The following is a 16,787-nucleotide window of genomic DNA, read 5'->3' on the forward strand; positions in this document are numbered from 1 at the left end:
TTCTATTACTTCTCAGGATATTTTGTCACTTTTTCATGGGAAGAATGGATGCCGCTGCTTATCTTAACTATGTTTTCTTTCTGTTTATTGTGTCATTGTTAGCTAGAAAGTGTTTACTGCTGGAAACGAGATACAGAACACTTCAAGATGGCCACACATTTTTTTGACATTCATAAGGTCAGATTCATGAGATTTATGCCCCTTTTCTTGATTGTGAATGGGCTCTGTAACTGCCTGACTGATAGAAGATGACAAAAATGGTGCTGTGCCAGTTTCCAAGCCGAGGCCTTTCGAGAGTGGAAGCTTCCTCTTCCTCTTCAAATAGTACTCTTGGGAATTAGTCACCATGTTGGAAGAAAGTTCAAGCAGCATCCTGGAGAGGCCAACAGGGAAATGAATCAAGGCCACCAGCTTACAGTCCTGGCTGCCCTCCCAGCTCAGAGTTGGCACCGACCTGCCTGGCATTTTAGTGAACCATTTTACAAGTAGATCCCCCAGCTTTAATTGAGCTGTCCTACTAACTAATGCCTCATGGAGCAGAAGAGAGCTGTCTCTCTGAACGTGTTCAGATTTGTGAGCAAAATAACTGTTTTTAAGCCATTAAGTTTTGGGGTGGTTTGTTACACAGCAATGGACTACTCTCGGTGAAAGAAATGGAGCCTTAATGAAACGTAAATACACAGCTCCCCCACCTTGCTTATCTGCAGTTTAGCTTTCCACAGTTTCAGTTACCTTTGGTCAACTGTGGTCTGGAAGCAGATGATCCTCCTTCTAAAAGTATTGTCAGAAGATCAGTAGTAGACTAACACTATGTCACAATGCCTACATCGTTCACCTCATTTTATCCCATCACATAGGCATTTTATCATTTCATATCATCACATGAAGGATGAGTATAGTACAATAAGATATTTTGAAAGAGACTATATTCACATAATTTCTATTATAACATATTGTTATAATTGTTCTATTTTATTATTTGATATTATCGTTAATCTCTTATTTTGCCTAATTTATAAATTAAAATTTATCATAGTTATGTATGTAGGGAAAAATGTATATATAGGGTTCAGTCATTTTAGGTAATATCTCATGTAATATCTTTCTTTAACTCACAAAATATCCCCTGGAGGTCTTAGAACATATCTTCTGTAATTAAGAGGGTACAGATGTAAGGATGAATTTCTAGTAGTCAAAAATTGTGAAGAATGTAAATATAATCATGAACATGGCACTTATGTTTATTTAGTATAATAAACCAGATATTTTGTATTTATATTCTCCATTTACATGGAAGCAAAAAGTATTCGGACATAATTGAATACTAAACCTGAGAATTATCTGATATAGTAGTACCACCTTTCTGAACTCTGAATAAATTGTGAACTCTAAAGAAATTTAGAATTGAGATCACTTATTTTTTAAAACAATAGACAGCTAGCTCTGATGGGTTTTACCCTTTAAAAGAATCAGTTACTGCCTCTAAGCCACCCAGCTGTTACGGCAGTTCTGTTCTGTGAGTTGTTCAGAGACCCAAGCTCCTGTTGTCTTGTTGTTCCTCCTCCGTCTTTAAGTTTTCTTCACCCGTATGTCCAAGGTTCTACGCTCTAAGCAGCACGATAAAAGAGTGGAGGAAGAGAGGTACACCTTCCTTTTAGATATACAACCGAGACGTTTCACAAAGCAATTTATGATTCAATCAATATCATATCCCACTGGCTGGAATTTGGTTATCACAGCTCCTCCAGCTGTAAGAAAGGTAGACATTACATGGACTCTATTTGGAATGGCCATGTGTCCAGAAAAAAATTAGGCATTCTATTGCTATAGGAAAGAAATGTAGATTCGATGTTGGGAAAGAACTAGTACGCCTACCAGGCACACTCACTCGAGAGCAAGAATGAAGCTCCTGGCTAACATTTTATGAGGTCTTTGATTCAAATGTTCTGCTTGGATGAACACCAGATAAATGCTTTACCTAAACCTCTCTGACCAAAATTTCATAAAAATCCCTCACTATGAAAAGAGATGATGCATCTCCAAGTCATCTTTATGTACTAACCATAAAATACTATAATAAATTAAAGAAACCAGAAGTCATTGATTCAGACAAGGCTAATAGATATTCAGGGCACTTTTATCTTTGCTAAGCAACAATTTCTAGAGTGCTCTATATGTTTGCATGTAATATAATTTTAACTCATGTAATATCTTTCAGCAGACAATTTCAAGAAGCTTTTATAAACATTAATTAACTGAACTTCACAACACTCTCAAGAACTGAGTATTAATACATCCATTTACATGGCAGGAAGCCAGATAAACATTACAATCAAGCAATATGGAGCTCACTTGGTTTCGGCCATGTAAGGACATCAAACAGGCAGCACTGGAAATTCAATGTTAATCTGAAAATTAGGTATTTAGTGATTTGTGCCCTGGCAAATGAATATTACCCTACATTCAACACAAGCAAAGCCACATTACTAAAACAAACATGAAAAGAAGCCCTTTATTTTGAAATGCTACTTCAATTTGAAATGTGACTGATGGGTAATCTTGTATCTATAAATCTAAATATAAAAATAAAATTGGAAAGATTCTCATCAGATAGTCTTTAAGCACCAAGCTTGATGCAATTTGTTTCTAGATTAAATTTGAAAAAAACAGCTCCTAAAAAAAGAGTTATTCAATTCACATGTCAGAAAAGGATAGCACATATCAGATTTGTTTGAATGAAATAAATTATTTATCCATGTATGTAATGTATACTTTCTGAACTTATCTTAGGGTTGTCGTGCTGAATAAATAATAAAAATGATGATTAGAACTAACTTCTTTGGTATGACATAAAACATCCTGACAGTATTTAAAATCTGAAGGTTTTTCACATTGCTGTTATTCATTGGAGAAATTCATTATAAACATTCCATATGTTCAAAAGAATTTTCTAAATACACAAGGAGATATAACCATTGTCTCTTACAGAGGCAAATAAACTTACTTCACAAGAGAAAAATTTTAATATTACACTTATTTCTGGTCATCTATCTATGCCTAAAAAAAAAAGGAGGACTAAATTTGAGTTTAATGGAAGCTAAAATATAAAAATAAAGGCAAGAGTGTTGTTATTTTCATAGGACCAAATGTCCAGATGAGATTTACTGACAACAAACAGCATGAGGACTAATGAAATATGAACCAATGACTTTTAGCTCAAACTTCCATCAGTAATCTTTCCAAAAAGCTCCTTTAAAAGATTTTTTTTAACTCTTCAAATAAGGTCAATCTAAAGTTTAGATATAGGGCAATATCCTGTTAGGTCTTTTGAAGTTACTGGTTTTCCAAATCACTAGAAAGTTAAAATAAATGTTTGGAAAATTTCTCCTAGGACATTTATCCTAGCTAGACTAATAAAAGAGGGGAACTGGGCTTCCATTCCACCTGGCTTACCCTTTCTTGTGGACTGACACACCCAAAACATTAGAGAAAGTTTTAAGCCAGCTAACTAAAAAGCCATTTCAAAGCTAAGAGTCTAACCTTATGGGTTATTTGGTGGTGGTGAGTGTGGGGCATAGTTTTACCAAAGGAATATCAAATGTAACTTTAATGACTTACCCAGGGAAAAGAATCCTGGTCATCAAAACCCAATACACATGGAAAGTCTTTGCTAATAATAAAGGCGAAACAGAAAAGATGACAATCATTTATGATGGAATGGGAAATAGCCTTATATGGGGATATAACTCTTTTTAAGAAAGATAGATATATATATATTTTTTCCTATTAACATTAGGAAGGTTTTGTTGATTTTTGTTGTTGTTGATTTTTTAATAAGACTACCAACTCTTGCCCGCAAGTTTATTTTATGAAATTCATTTCAACAAGTTACTGAGAGTCTCCCACTGAGTATAGCAGGAGACATGCAGATGGGCAAGACAGTTTCTGCCCTCAGGAAGCATACAATATAAAATGCAGATAGGAAGTTGTATTTCCTAGAAGAGTAAAATAAGTATCATTAGAAAGGTACAAATAACGTGTTACAAACTTTAATGAAGAAAATAGTTGAGTTTCTTGGGAAACTCAGGAAAGGCTGCTTGAGCAAGGAAATATTCAATATGGGCCTTGGTGGATGAATAGGATTTTGGCAAATGGGGTCTGGTGACATGGTGACATGAGGAACGGAGGGCAGTGTGGTGGAAGGTGCATTAAAAGTGTTGGAAACAAACTCCTGATATTGAATTTGACTTTAAGAACCTGTTCTACATGGCTTTATTACTAAGAGTACTTAGACTGTGATAGCTAAGCCATATAATTGTATATTAAATGCTTCAAATATTTTACTGATGTAAAATGATCATAACTATAGGAAAGCCTCACTTATATTCCTCAAATGAAGACCACATTGGCTAGGTAGCATCTGTGATCTTCTTCTCTTTGAATATGCCAAACATAAGAACTTCAGAATCTTTAAATGATGCATATGGGTCTCTTCTAACCAACTCTTCTCACAGAGATGCTGAATGAGTACGAGTATTAACTCAAAATTTTAAGTTTCACTTTGTCTCTGTGTCCTTGGCCGCCTTCTAATAGAAGTACTAATGAGTATTTTAAAAACTCAACGCAAGATGAGCTTTTAGAGCCAAATGTACTATGAAAGATTACATCTACCCAATTTCTTGTTTTATATACAGGAAATAAGAATCTATAGGTTAAATGACTTATCCAAAGTTTTCAGAAGCTAAAGATGAAATAGATCATATTCAGAGCGAGGGAGAAAAATTACCGAATTTACCAAAAAGGTTATTTTTTCTTTCTACTTATTTGTCAAAGATCATTTACTAAATTAAGACTTCCTGACTAAATAATAGTCCTGACTTCCTGTTCTAAATAATAGAACAAATAGGACAAATATATTTGAGACTGTTTCCTTCACTTACTTTTCTTTGTGCACACTCGCTTTTTTGTTGATCTTCAAAGATGCTAAGATACCTAACCTGGTCTATAATATTTCATGTTCATATGGAAAAATTAGAAGATAAATCCTGCAAGTATAGCATCTCAATTCTCGAGTCCCAAGAGACAGAGCAGAGAAAATGAATAGGAGGGGGAAAAATCAGACTTAAAGTAGTATCAAACTTTTCAAGAACAAGAGGGGGGCTAAAAGACAACAGATCTTTGTCTTTCTTTCTTTTTTTTTTTAAGATTTTATTTATTCATGAGACACACACACACACAGAGAGAGAGAGAGGCAGAGACACAGTCAGAGGGAGAAGCAGGCTCCATGCAGGGAGCCCGATGTTGGACTCGATCCTGGGACTTGATCCCAGGACTCAATCCCAGAACTCCAGGATCACACCCTGGGCCAAAGGCAGGCACTAAACCGCTGAGCCACCCAGGGATTTTTGTCTTTCATCCTGGAATTCTTTACTCACACAAACTATCAAGGTAGTAATAAGGGTAAAATAAAAACACATTTGGACTTACAAGGTCTCAAAAATTCTCATCACATGTACCCTTTTTTAGGGAGCTACAGGAGGAAGAGTTCTGAGAAAGAAGAAAACAAGCGACATAAGAAAAAGGAAAGAGGTAATGAAAATGCCAGTTATCCAGCTTCTGACCTCTTGGCTCATGCCTCAGATGTGGCCTGTCTTAATCCCTAGATCCCGACACCAAGTGCTGCTTCTTAATTTTCTCTTTCCTCTTCCCCTCCTCAACCTTAATTCAGATGTTCTTTGTTATTGTCACAGGTAAACAAGTAAATCTTTCATTTGAGCTGGCCTGGCCTGTAAGACCTTATGCTGTATCCAATCCCTCCAGAGTGGGCTTCTGTTGCAGATCCTCCAGCCCAGTGACCAAGTCCCAGATAAGGCTCATGGGACTTGACTCATATGAGTGTGAAAGGCTTTGCAGCAATTGTGGGTAGCTCCCTCCAGAAAGATTATGCAGTGCTTCAAAAACCAAGCCCTTGCTACATGTTTTAGAGTGTTGCCAAAATTAAGAATCCTTCCTAGGTTAGATTTCATTTCACTTCTTTTAATCATAGTGAGAAAGTAATTTCAATACCCCAAGAGACAAACATAAGCTGATACGGTCTTATCTACCTGAACAGTCCAGGAGCCCTTACAGGCATGTCTCATTTGGCCTTCAGGTAGCAAGAGAGCTTCTCATTACCTCTGGCCAAGGGCCATGACCCTGATCAACAGGTGCTTCCAAGGGGATAGGTATACTGGGAGTCCTCCTCCAGGCCCATGAGAATAGCTTTTGGTGCCCTCCAATCACATGGTTTACCTCATTTGTGACAGGTTTAGTGGACATACCCAATCCCAACTTTTTTGCCTCATTTGTGGCACTAGGTAGTGGGTACTTTTCAAATAGCTGATGGAAACTAACAAGCAGGTTATCTGGACAAAGAGAAAATTGTCACAAGAATTTTGCACATATTTCATGACTCTTCCTTTGTGTAGTATGTATAGTATATCCTTTGGGGAGGAGACATGATCTCCACATGACTTCCTTAAAAATAATAGACACCATCGCAGTTTGCTAATCCCATTTGCTTCCCAGGAGAAGGAAAAATTACAAATTATACAGCGTGGGTGCAGGGTCAGCAGGCCCATCAAGTGGATTGCATATGAAGGTTCTGTGTCCAGAGCATAATCTCCAACTCCTGCTATACCTGCAGAATGGTCTACAGAAGACACAGTCCAGACTCCCTTTTGAACTTTCGAAACTTTGTAAATACAGAGATATCAAGAATTTGGGGCAAATAGATTGAAAGGGTGTTATTTCTGATGCCTTGCCTAACGAAGCAAATATAAAGTTGGGTTATCCTGCATTTGTAGCAAGGCAGCCCCTTTTAAATATACAACACCCTAAGAGATATAAGACCTCTCACCTCCCCTTGCCCTTAGTGATAGCTTCGCTCATTTTCTTTGCTTTTATGCTTTCCCACCAATTGGAGACAGAAACACACACACACACACACACATATTAATATATCATTGGGTTATGCTGCAAACAAGAACAACTAATTGTAAAACAGTGACAGATGTGCTAACCTAGAAGCCTGACATACCACTGGAAAACAAATGAAGCAAAATGTCAGCCTGCCTAGGGTATGGGACAGGGTAGGGTGGGAGAGGGCCAGTCATAGAAGCCTTCAAAAATTAGGTTGGGTTTTGAAGGATGAGTCCAATTTTGCCATGCAATTTATAAGAAAGGAAGCTATTCCCACTGAAGGAATAAACAATGCCAATACCATTGCCTTTGCTGGCCAGGCTGCCAAAACTGCTTTTTTTTTTTTTTTTAATCATTTTCTTCTTGGAATAGGAGACATGCATTCTCTCCTTTGCTGGCTTTAGAAGAAAAGCAAAATGAACAAAAACAAGAAAGTACTCCCCAGAACATGCACCTTCTTGGTTAAGTCTCATTTCCCAATGCTGTTAACAAAGTTGGTACCTCTTTGTTACCATCCTTGGAGTTAAACTCTACCCTCTTTCCAGGGCAGGAGTGGTCCAAGAAGAGCAACCCATGCTTATCTGGAATTCTAGACAGCACCTCCCATTTGCTTCTGTTCCTGGCCTGCTCATGACAGGATCCTCACGGAGCCAATAGCATCAGGAAACTCTGTTCCACAGCTACGTTTCAACAAGCTACATCTCACACACTTCACCCCAAGAATGGCTCCACCTGCCAGTAGGAGGTAAACCTCTTATCCTGCCACAATCCGCCCTGGTTGTCTCTCCCAGTCTCCAAGGCATTAGAGATCTTTTATGCCTGGTTCTCTCTGGCCCAAATAGTTCTAGAACACTAGATTATAGTAAAATGCTCACATATAAGTAATAATAATGAATTCTTTCAACAGCATAAAAACCAAATATTTAATTTTCTTGGAATTCTTCTTAGCTATCTTGACAACTTCTCCCATTTGGACCTAAGATCATCATTCTGCACCAGTAATCACTATCAGGAAGTCAGGGGCAAAAGACTCCAAAATGAAAAATATTTCAAGTGTTAAAAGTTTTGAGTATAAAATGTAGGGCTTTTTAGGAGCTCTGTCTGAAAATACACTTTGGTTAGAGCTTTAAAAAAAATTAAATCAGAGAAACAGGACCAACAGAAGTGATACAGAAGAAGAAATTCATGATATGATTTGTACTTGCCCAATTGTGGGAAGAGCTGGGAACATAAAGATCCAAAAAGTGTTTTCAGTAGAAAGGGGAAAGTCACAAATGAGTCAGAACTTGCAGGGAATTCTGGAAGCCAGCATGTGGGACCACGAAGTCTATGGAAGGTTGTTGGCTCTTCATGGCTGCCACCTGTGTGAGTTGTCAGCAAAGTGTCAGAGGGAAACCCGGAGTCATTTTTGGTAAGGCCAGCCTCAGGAAGGAGGGAAGAGTAAACAAGCTGGCACCCAGCAGCACCCCCGCATCCCATGATAACCCTCAGAATATAATGATGGCTGCTTCTCTTCTGCCTCCCAGAACACACACAGCCTTCCCATGGGTCAGCTCCAAACTGAAACTACATGGAGAAGGAGAATACGAAAAACCTAGTTCTCAACGTGACCAAGTAGACAATAATCTGACACATTGGTATTTTGACTTAACGACCAGACCTCCAACAACTCGTCGTGCGGGGATCTGTAAAACCTCCTCCTCAAAGTCAGTAAGTCCAAAATGAATGCATCATGGTGTGTCAGACTTCCATTAAACAACCAAAAACAAATAAAACAAAAAGCAATCTTTCTGAGTATCACTCAATTTCTACCACCTTTGAGTGGTCCTATTATGTTCCATACCCTAGGCATCTGTCAAACTGTCCTCCTGGTCCCGTATCCTGGCAGTCCCTGCTTTATGACATTGCTCCTCTGCACTAAAGAAACAGCCTTCCCTTGTGCCTCCCTGCCTCTAATCTAGTGCTGCTCCAAACCCTCCACTAAACCAGAGGGGTCTTTCTAAAATAAGAAGTTCTAATTATTTTACTTAAAATGCTTTAGTGACTCCTTATCACCTATCATGTAGCTTTTCTCTCTCAGTGTAGTATACAGGATCCCTCATACGCTGATCCTCATCTACTTTGTTAGCTTCGATTTCCTGCCCTAACCCCAAATACACTGTGCCCCCAACTGTTCTGAACTCCTCACAGAACACTGAATATAAAATCATTTCATGTCTCTGTGCCTGCTGCCTCTGCTACGAATTCATTCTCTGATCTCCGTCTCCTTTAACATACAGTTGTCTGGCAAACTCCTGCTCATCCGTTAGGATGTGGCTCAAATGTGGCCTCCCTTGTGGTGTCTTCCATGTTTCCTCACCTCCTCCTGGTCTCCAACGTTAGTCTGTGACACTCTCCTGACAATGTTTAGCAATTGCCTCATTGTATTGGGTTTACTGATTTACAGGCTGGTTTTCCATTCTGGACTATGAATTCCTCGACGATAAGGACGACCTCTCATTCATCTTTGTAGCCTCAGACACTAACACTTCCCTGGCACATGGTAGGGGCTCAATAAACATTTGGTTAAGAAATTAATTGATGGATTACAAGACCTGACATGTTTAAATATTTTATTCCATATTTATAGCTGCTTCCATACAAATTATGATTCCCATAAGATATAGGTTTATATTTATAAAGAACTGATTAATTTAGAGGTAATCCAATAAACGTAGATGGCGAAATATTGAAATTCAGTCTAAATCTTGAAATGCCCCTAAATCATATGACCTCATTGACCAGATTAATAAGATCTCAATTCCTAAATCTCAATTTCACTGGTGCTGTTTAAACATGGTCTTGACCTGCCATCGGAACATAGAACAACAAAGGAAACATCTGGTTTTTCTTAACTTTGGGGTGACAAATCCATTTGTTAACAGTAGCAATGGGACAGCCAGCAGTACTTGATAACAGCTCTAACGTGGGGAGCCTGGGCCAAAACAGATGGCCTAGACGCTTCAGGGAAAGCTCTGAAAAGATGTCTTTTCTAATTCAGGTTACACACTCCTTGAAAGTTCCTTCAACATAAGCATGAAGTTTGCAGATGATTTTATTGGTTCTGACAGCTCTGTCAGAGGTTAGTTTGCAATTGCCTCTTGGGGACAGTTTAGTTGGATTTTTTCAAAGTACGTAAAGGCAGGAATGTTTATAGTAGACCAACAAACTGGAAGTCCAAAGCAGTTTGCCTCACCACCGACTTTCTGAACATGACCCTTGACTGGTCACAATTTGTCTACCATCTTAGTTTTTTTAACTGCTCATTGGCAAACCAAGGTTAATCCAGAGTTCCTGCCATTTCTTCTGTGTACATATATCGATAGTAATTACATTTAAACACTGAAGTTGTTAGAAGCTTGAAATCTGGCCAATACAAAAGTTGGAACCATCTTTGTTAAACCTCAGAATACATTAGCTACCTGTAATCATTACAGTGATTCTATTCAAACCTTTCATTCTATCATTTTTCAATACTTAGGATCTGTGTACTCTCTCTAAAACTGGTTAAATTTTGTAGCCACTTTGAAAGTGCCTAATTTACTTTTGGACTCATAAAATATACCATCCCTAAAAAGATTCTATCATCCCTAAGCTAATCAATCATTAAAATAGAAAAAAAAAGAATTTTATCACATTTGGATATAATACGCCAAGGCAACAGTTAATAAGAACCACACCCTGGAGTCCTTAATGTCTAATTTAATGACCCTTTGTGTATAACACAACTAGTAAATTGTTGGGTGTATTTGTTTCAAATGGACTGGTTCCAGTAAAATTTTGTTTGATACCTAATTTTTAAAAATCATTTCACTAGATTTTGAAACTGTTTTTATAGCTGAAGAAACTGATACACAGGGTTAAATGCCAAAGCAATCATCCAGTGGCAAAATCTAAAATTGTAATAATTGCACAAGCACATATACTTACATATGCATTTTTAAAGGGCTATCCATAAAGAAATGCTGATCAATAAAGGAAAAGTGTTTACATTTTTTAGTCCATTATTTCCCAAGCAGGGCTAATCCATTTCTATTAGTGCCCAACAGTTTAAATTGAGAGGAAATGGATAAGCTGGTTGAGAAATAATGCTATACTATGCTATATAAAAATGAAAAATTCCCCCCATTTTCTTTACCGAAATGCTTTTTCTCCCCTTCAATTTGCCACAAGGTAAAAGAAAAAGAAATTAACACAACTGCAGGAAGGGAAGTATTGATAGCAGAAAGAATTGTAAGAGCCTTCTGGGACTTTCTAAAAGTCATTGCCTTTATTTTTCATCTTCAGAGAAGAGAGTGACTCTCCAAAATACCTTGAAAGACTCCTGACTCTTTATCATCTGTTCCTACCCTTTCTCTTTCACATTCCCTAGGTCCCCAAAGGAGGGCCGAAGGGTTGTGAAAACAAAGACATTGAGGAAAGAGCATTACAGTTCCTTTTCACACTCTGAGGTCCCAGGTCCATACCTACAGCCCAGACCCTACCCCACTCTGACTGCTCAGGACCCTTGCGTCACCCTGTCCAGTGCTTTACAGATGGACAACATAGGTGGTACCAGCACCTTTCTTCTACAGGGCAATATCCAGTCCCCTAGGGTCAGGCACGCAGAGGGGTAGCCACTCCCTAAGCTGCATCTGACTTTGCGTACAAAGAAGGAAAAACAGGAGGAAGCTTAAGTTCTGCTGTTCCATGCTAAGTGACTCTATCATTCACCAGAGGATAAGGGACAATTTATAATCGCTGCAATGGGAAGTGCAAGAGTTTTGCAAAGAGACAGCCTTAGGTCACTGGCATGACCCTGGATAAGTTACCTGATCTCTCTGAGCCGCATTTCCCTGGATGTAAACTGAGAAGAATGATACCTCTCCTGGAGTTCTGTTATGAGGACGTAAGTAGAACTCAAACACATGACTGATACATGATAGATATTTAATAAATGCAAGCGAAATACATTATGCCTTTGCCTCGTTTTAGAAGAGAGGCAATAAGCTGGACGTGAAAATGAGCCAAGTCACTAATAAAAACTGCAGCACCCTGCTGGAGACAGCATTTTTTCTTTTTTTTTTTTTTAGTTTTTCTGTCCAGTTTCATAGGCCTCTGAGTAAAATCACAATACTTAGAGCTTCACGAGCCTAGCAGCCATGTACTTGTCCTCAACGTTGGATATGCTTAGTCATATTCTTAGATAACTTAACATGGCATGTTTTATTTTTAGAGAGCCCAGCCACAAACAAACGACCAATACGAATTAACATAAAAGCAGTTAATATTGAAAGTGCCCTGTTCTAACCCATCATCTGGACTTTCCTTTCTTTAAGGCAAGTTTTCCCAAAGAGTGTTCCCTATTATTAATTTTACAGAAAATTCTTACTGAAGATGTTAAGAAGAGAAAAGCATGCTTTTGTTTTGTTCTGCTGTGGTTTTCCCCGTGAGTTTTCAGAATCTTCAAAATTCTATTGTACATGAGGCATCTCCAAAAAGGTAAAAGGAGTCCTACATCCCCAAATTGTAGTTGCCTACAACAATGAGTTGAGGAACCGTCACCTGAATTCTTTTTGTCCTTTTGTGGAGACATTCTCCACAGGTACAATAATAGGGGCCATGGGGCTGGGGAAGGAGGGAGAGCAGAGAGAGCAAATCCAAGAATTAATACTCTAAAACAGGAGTTCCAAATCCTAATGCCTACAGGAGAAAGTGACCTCAAGATCAGAGGTAGGCTGGAAGCATTACAAGAGAAGATGGTAAGATGATGGCCAACTGCAGCACGTATGTTCTGTCTACCACAGCTCAAACTATTAAAAAATACTCTGTGGGCCCGTAACATGTTTGTGGTTCCTACCCTCCACAGGTTGCCAGAGTGAAGCCCCTGTTCTGAGAAGATGACGTTCATTTCTATTTCAATATGGTACCATGTGAATAAACATAAACAGCACCTTTGAAGATCTAAATGTTAATGTTTTGAAGGGAGAGGAGAAAGGACAGGACATGTTTAGAGCGGGATCCCACCTCCTTCATCTTGATCTTGACCATGGCTACCATTAGGCCCATCTCAGGGTCAAGAGATGGATCAGTTGGTCGTTTAGCACTGTGTGTTATCCACAAATATGTGGGTAGGAACAGCTCACGCCTTTCGAGGATTTATATTTCACCAGACACTATTCCATGTGGTTTACTTATAGCTCCTCATTTCATCCTCACAATAACCCTATTATTATCCTCAGTTTGCAGATAAAGCACAGTTGACGCTAGCTACCAGCCTATAGTTCCACAGCAAGCAAGCAAGCAGCAGAACTGGGATTGAAATCCCGACCGTCTGGTTCTCAAACCCATACTCTTTTTTTTTTTTTCCTTTCTTGCTGTTTACTTAAGTAAAATAAATTGTAAGTTGTAAGTGGAACTTAGGACCCTGAGATCAAGAGTCACAGGCTCTGCTGACTGAGCCAGCTGGGTGCCTGCGAATGTCTTAACCACTATTCTAAACTCGGCCTTGGAGATGTCTTGCTCCCTACTTGAGGAGTAGGTCGGTTTCAAATGCTTTTGGCTACAGGTGACAGGAATTCTGGCAAATAGCATCTGAAACAAGTATTTTCCCACAAAATAAGAAATCTGGAAGTAGGGGTCTACTGGCATTGGTGCTGTAGCTCAGCATGTCAGAACCAACTTCCCTCCTCATGGCCACAAGGTGGCTAGCTCCCGGCCGGGCATTATGTATAAAATCAAGAAAGCAAGTAGTGAGAAGGGGTGGCACCGGCCTCTTAGATCTCTTTAATTAAGACTAAACTCTTTCCCAGAAGTCCCCAACAGATTTTAGCTTAACCTTCCTGCCAGAATGGCATGACATGGCCATGTCTGGCTGCTAAGAAGTCGGGGAAAGCAAGTATCTCTTTTCTTTAGCCGCAGGAGGTGGAGGCAGGCAAAGGAATATCTGGTTGAGAACAGGTGCTGGCTTAGCCAGCCAACAGTGTTGGCCACAGGAGTTTGGTTTCGTTAGGAAAATACCAAAAGAACTTCATCATACAGTGTGTCACCCATGCCATGGACCCAAGGAAAAGTTAAACAGTAACAATTAAAGTTAGCCACAAAACCAAAACTAAACTGTAGAACTCCTATTGCCTTTTCAAAGTATCTGCTTCTCCCCATTTCCAAATATGTGAAATGATCTCTCACCGTTTCCCTGATCAAACCTATCTGGGTAGCATGCAAAAACTCATTACTGTGACACTCGGATACTTTTATTATGCTATTCCTAGTGATTTTTACAAAATGTTATCTCCTTACTCACAGTTAATAAATCAAAATGACAAGTCTTAATACAGTCTCAAAATTGGATTGAATTTTGTCAGAAACTAGAAACTGGGAGACTTCGGTGCTGAAAATACAGAATACGTTATTTGGATCTATCTTCCAGTTTGTACTGGTTCTTCTGGGTCTCTCTACTACTTTCATTGTAGTTTTTTTTTTTTTTTCTTTTACGTGTTTATCGCAGCACACAAACTCGGAAAACCTGTTAAGGCAACTATATAATGCAATCTAAATATCCAGTTCACATTGCTATGGGAACCAGGGAAGAGAAACAGCACTCTAGTTATTCCTCCGGACAACTATGGTTAATTGTGTGTGTGAGTGTGAGCGTGTGTGTGAATTCATTAGTTGATTTGCCTTTAATTGGAAGCTGGGACTGAACCCCAAATCTATAACTGATCTGTCCATAAGTAGGACCTGGGCCGTCCAAACTGTAAATCAGCATTTAATAAGCACGAGCATTTATATAACTCATGTGGTTATATAACTACTAACCAGGGTCATTGTTCAGGTACGCCAGGTGAGGTCAGGAAGGCTTCAGCCGCGCTGCGCTGTGTATTTGGCCTCGGAGCCTTGGCCCTCTGCTCGGGGAGCAGAAAACCTGCCCGGGGTTGGAGAGCTGGGTTCTAACCTCACCTCCTTCACCCACCCTGTGACCCTCCCAGGAACCCTCAGGCCCTCAGGTTCCTCATCTGCAAAAACGGTTCAGTGCAAAGCTCTAGTATTACGCGGTAGGAGAAAGTTCCTTTTCTATAAAATTGGGGAATCATGCGGTACTTCCTTTAGAGGACTGAAGCTGCTCTGCGTGGTCCCCAGGAAGGTGCCTGCTCACTGCACACTGTAAGCGCTCAGCAAAGGGCCAACTCTTCTTATTATACTTTTCTACTTTTCATTCCATGGTGAATAATTCCTGAACCTGCCCAATGTTGTTTGGTCCCTGACTCGGTAACTAACAGCCGCCGCTGCGTGACAAGCCCTAACGCAGGTGGGGACATGTGAAGGCCTAAGAGGCAACGCTCGCTGGTCCTTAGGTTGGTACCTCCCGGGGCTTATTTTCTCTAGAAGGTTAATGTCACTTTTGATGGTCAGGCCTGTGAAGGACAAAAAGTCCCAACACGAGCCTAGTACAGTTCACCAGGCCCTCACAACTTTTTTTTTTAAATCATGCGATTTCAACATTCAAGAATTAAACTTTTGTTTTGCTTGTTCATTGCTGTTTGCCTAGTTATTTAATCAGCCTGTTTCCTGCTATGAAAAAAAAAAAACCTGAAAGAAGCTGAAGTTTTCTCAGGGCTAAACTCCTGCGTTGTTCTTCCTTGCAGAAAGCCGAGTTATTATAATAAAGGGGATAAATCGTTGCATAATGAAATCCTCGGGACAACTGTGCATCCACTCCCACCTCCGCCCTGACAATGAGCGCCCTGTCTCTGTGGGGTCCCACCGCCCCCACCCTGTCGGGGCTCAGCCGCTAACTAGCGCGGGGCAGCCTGAGCCCGGGTGCGCGGAGGGGGCGGAGGGCGCGGGGGGGGGGGGGGCGCGGAGAGAACGCGGCAGGGGCGCGGCAGGGGCGCGGGGTGGAGCAGGGGGAGCGCGGAGTGGCACGGAGTGGACCCGAGAGGGAGCGGAGTGGAGCGGAGGGAGCGCGGAGCAGGGGGCGGGGCGCGGAGCGAGCGCGGAGTGGAGCAGCGGGGGGCGGGGGGGGGCGCGGAGTGGAGCAGCGGGGGGCGGGGGGGCGCGGAGTGGAGCAGCGGGGGGCGGGGGGGGGCGCGGAGTAGGGGGCGCGGGGGGACGCGCAGTGGAGGGGCGGGGCGCGGAGGGGCGCGGAGTGGAGCAGCGGGGGGCGGGGGGGCGCGGAGTGGAGCAGCGGGGGGCGGGGGGGGGCGCGGAGTGGAGCAGCGGGGGGCGGGGGGGCGCGGAGTGGAGCAGCGGGGGGCGGGGGGGGCGCGGAGTGGAGCAGCGGGGGGCGGGGGGCGCGGAGTGGAGCAGCGGGGGGCGGGGGGGCGCGGAGTGGAGCAGCGGGGGGCGGGGGGGCGCGGAGTAGGGGGCGCGGGGGGACGCGCAGTGGAGGGGCGGGGCGCGGAGGGGCGCGGAGTAGGGGGCGCGGGGGGACGCGCAGTGGAGGGGCGGGGCGCGGAGGGGCGCGGAGTAGGGGGCGCGGGGGGACGCGCAGTGGAGGGGCGGGGCGCGGAGGGGCGCGGAGTAGGGGGCGCGGGGGGACGCGCAGTGGAGGGGCGGGGCGCGGAGGGGCGCGGAGTAGGGGGCGCGGGGGGACGCGCAGTGGAGGGGCGGGGCGCGGAGGGGGCGCGGAGTAGGGGGCGCGCAGTAGAGCAGCAGAGCGCGGAGGGGCGCGGAGTAGGGGGGCGCGGAGAGGTAGAGTGGGGCGCGGAGGGGGCGCGGAGTGGAGGGGCGGGGCGCGGAGGGGGCGCGGAGTGGAGCAGCGGGGGGCGGGGGGGGGCGCGGAGTAGGGGGGCGTGGAGAGGTCGTAG

At 42.2% G+C, this 16,787-nt stretch overlaps 1 protein-coding gene across 12 annotated transcripts in view; it reads right to left on the reverse strand.

Moving 5' to 3' along the window:
- The window catches only part of LOC121474663 (homeobox protein aristaless-like 4), a 371,873-nt gene that overhangs the window by 352,639 nt on the left and 2,447 nt on the right, over nucleotides 1-16,787 (reverse strand). For 4 of the 12 annotated variants that reach the window (XR_005983452.1, XR_005983445.1, XR_005983449.1 and 1 more), the window contains exon 1: nucleotides 14,797-15,826. The exons of 4 other annotated variants lie outside the window; for them this stretch is intronic. The gene's annotated coding sequence lies outside the window, so the exon portion shown is untranslated. Of the gene's footprint in view, nucleotides 1-14,796; nucleotides 15,827-16,787 lie in introns of those variants that run through there. 4 more of the 12 variants (XR_005983450.1, XR_005983446.1, XR_005983443.1 and 1 more) reach the window with 2 other exon arrangements.

Source organism: Vulpes lagopus, chromosome 13 (assembly GCF_018345385.1).
Source record: "Vulpes lagopus strain Blue_001 chromosome 13, ASM1834538v1, whole genome shotgun sequence".
In the NCBI taxonomy this organism is placed as follows: domain Eukaryota; kingdom Metazoa; phylum Chordata; class Mammalia; order Carnivora; family Canidae; genus Vulpes; species Vulpes lagopus.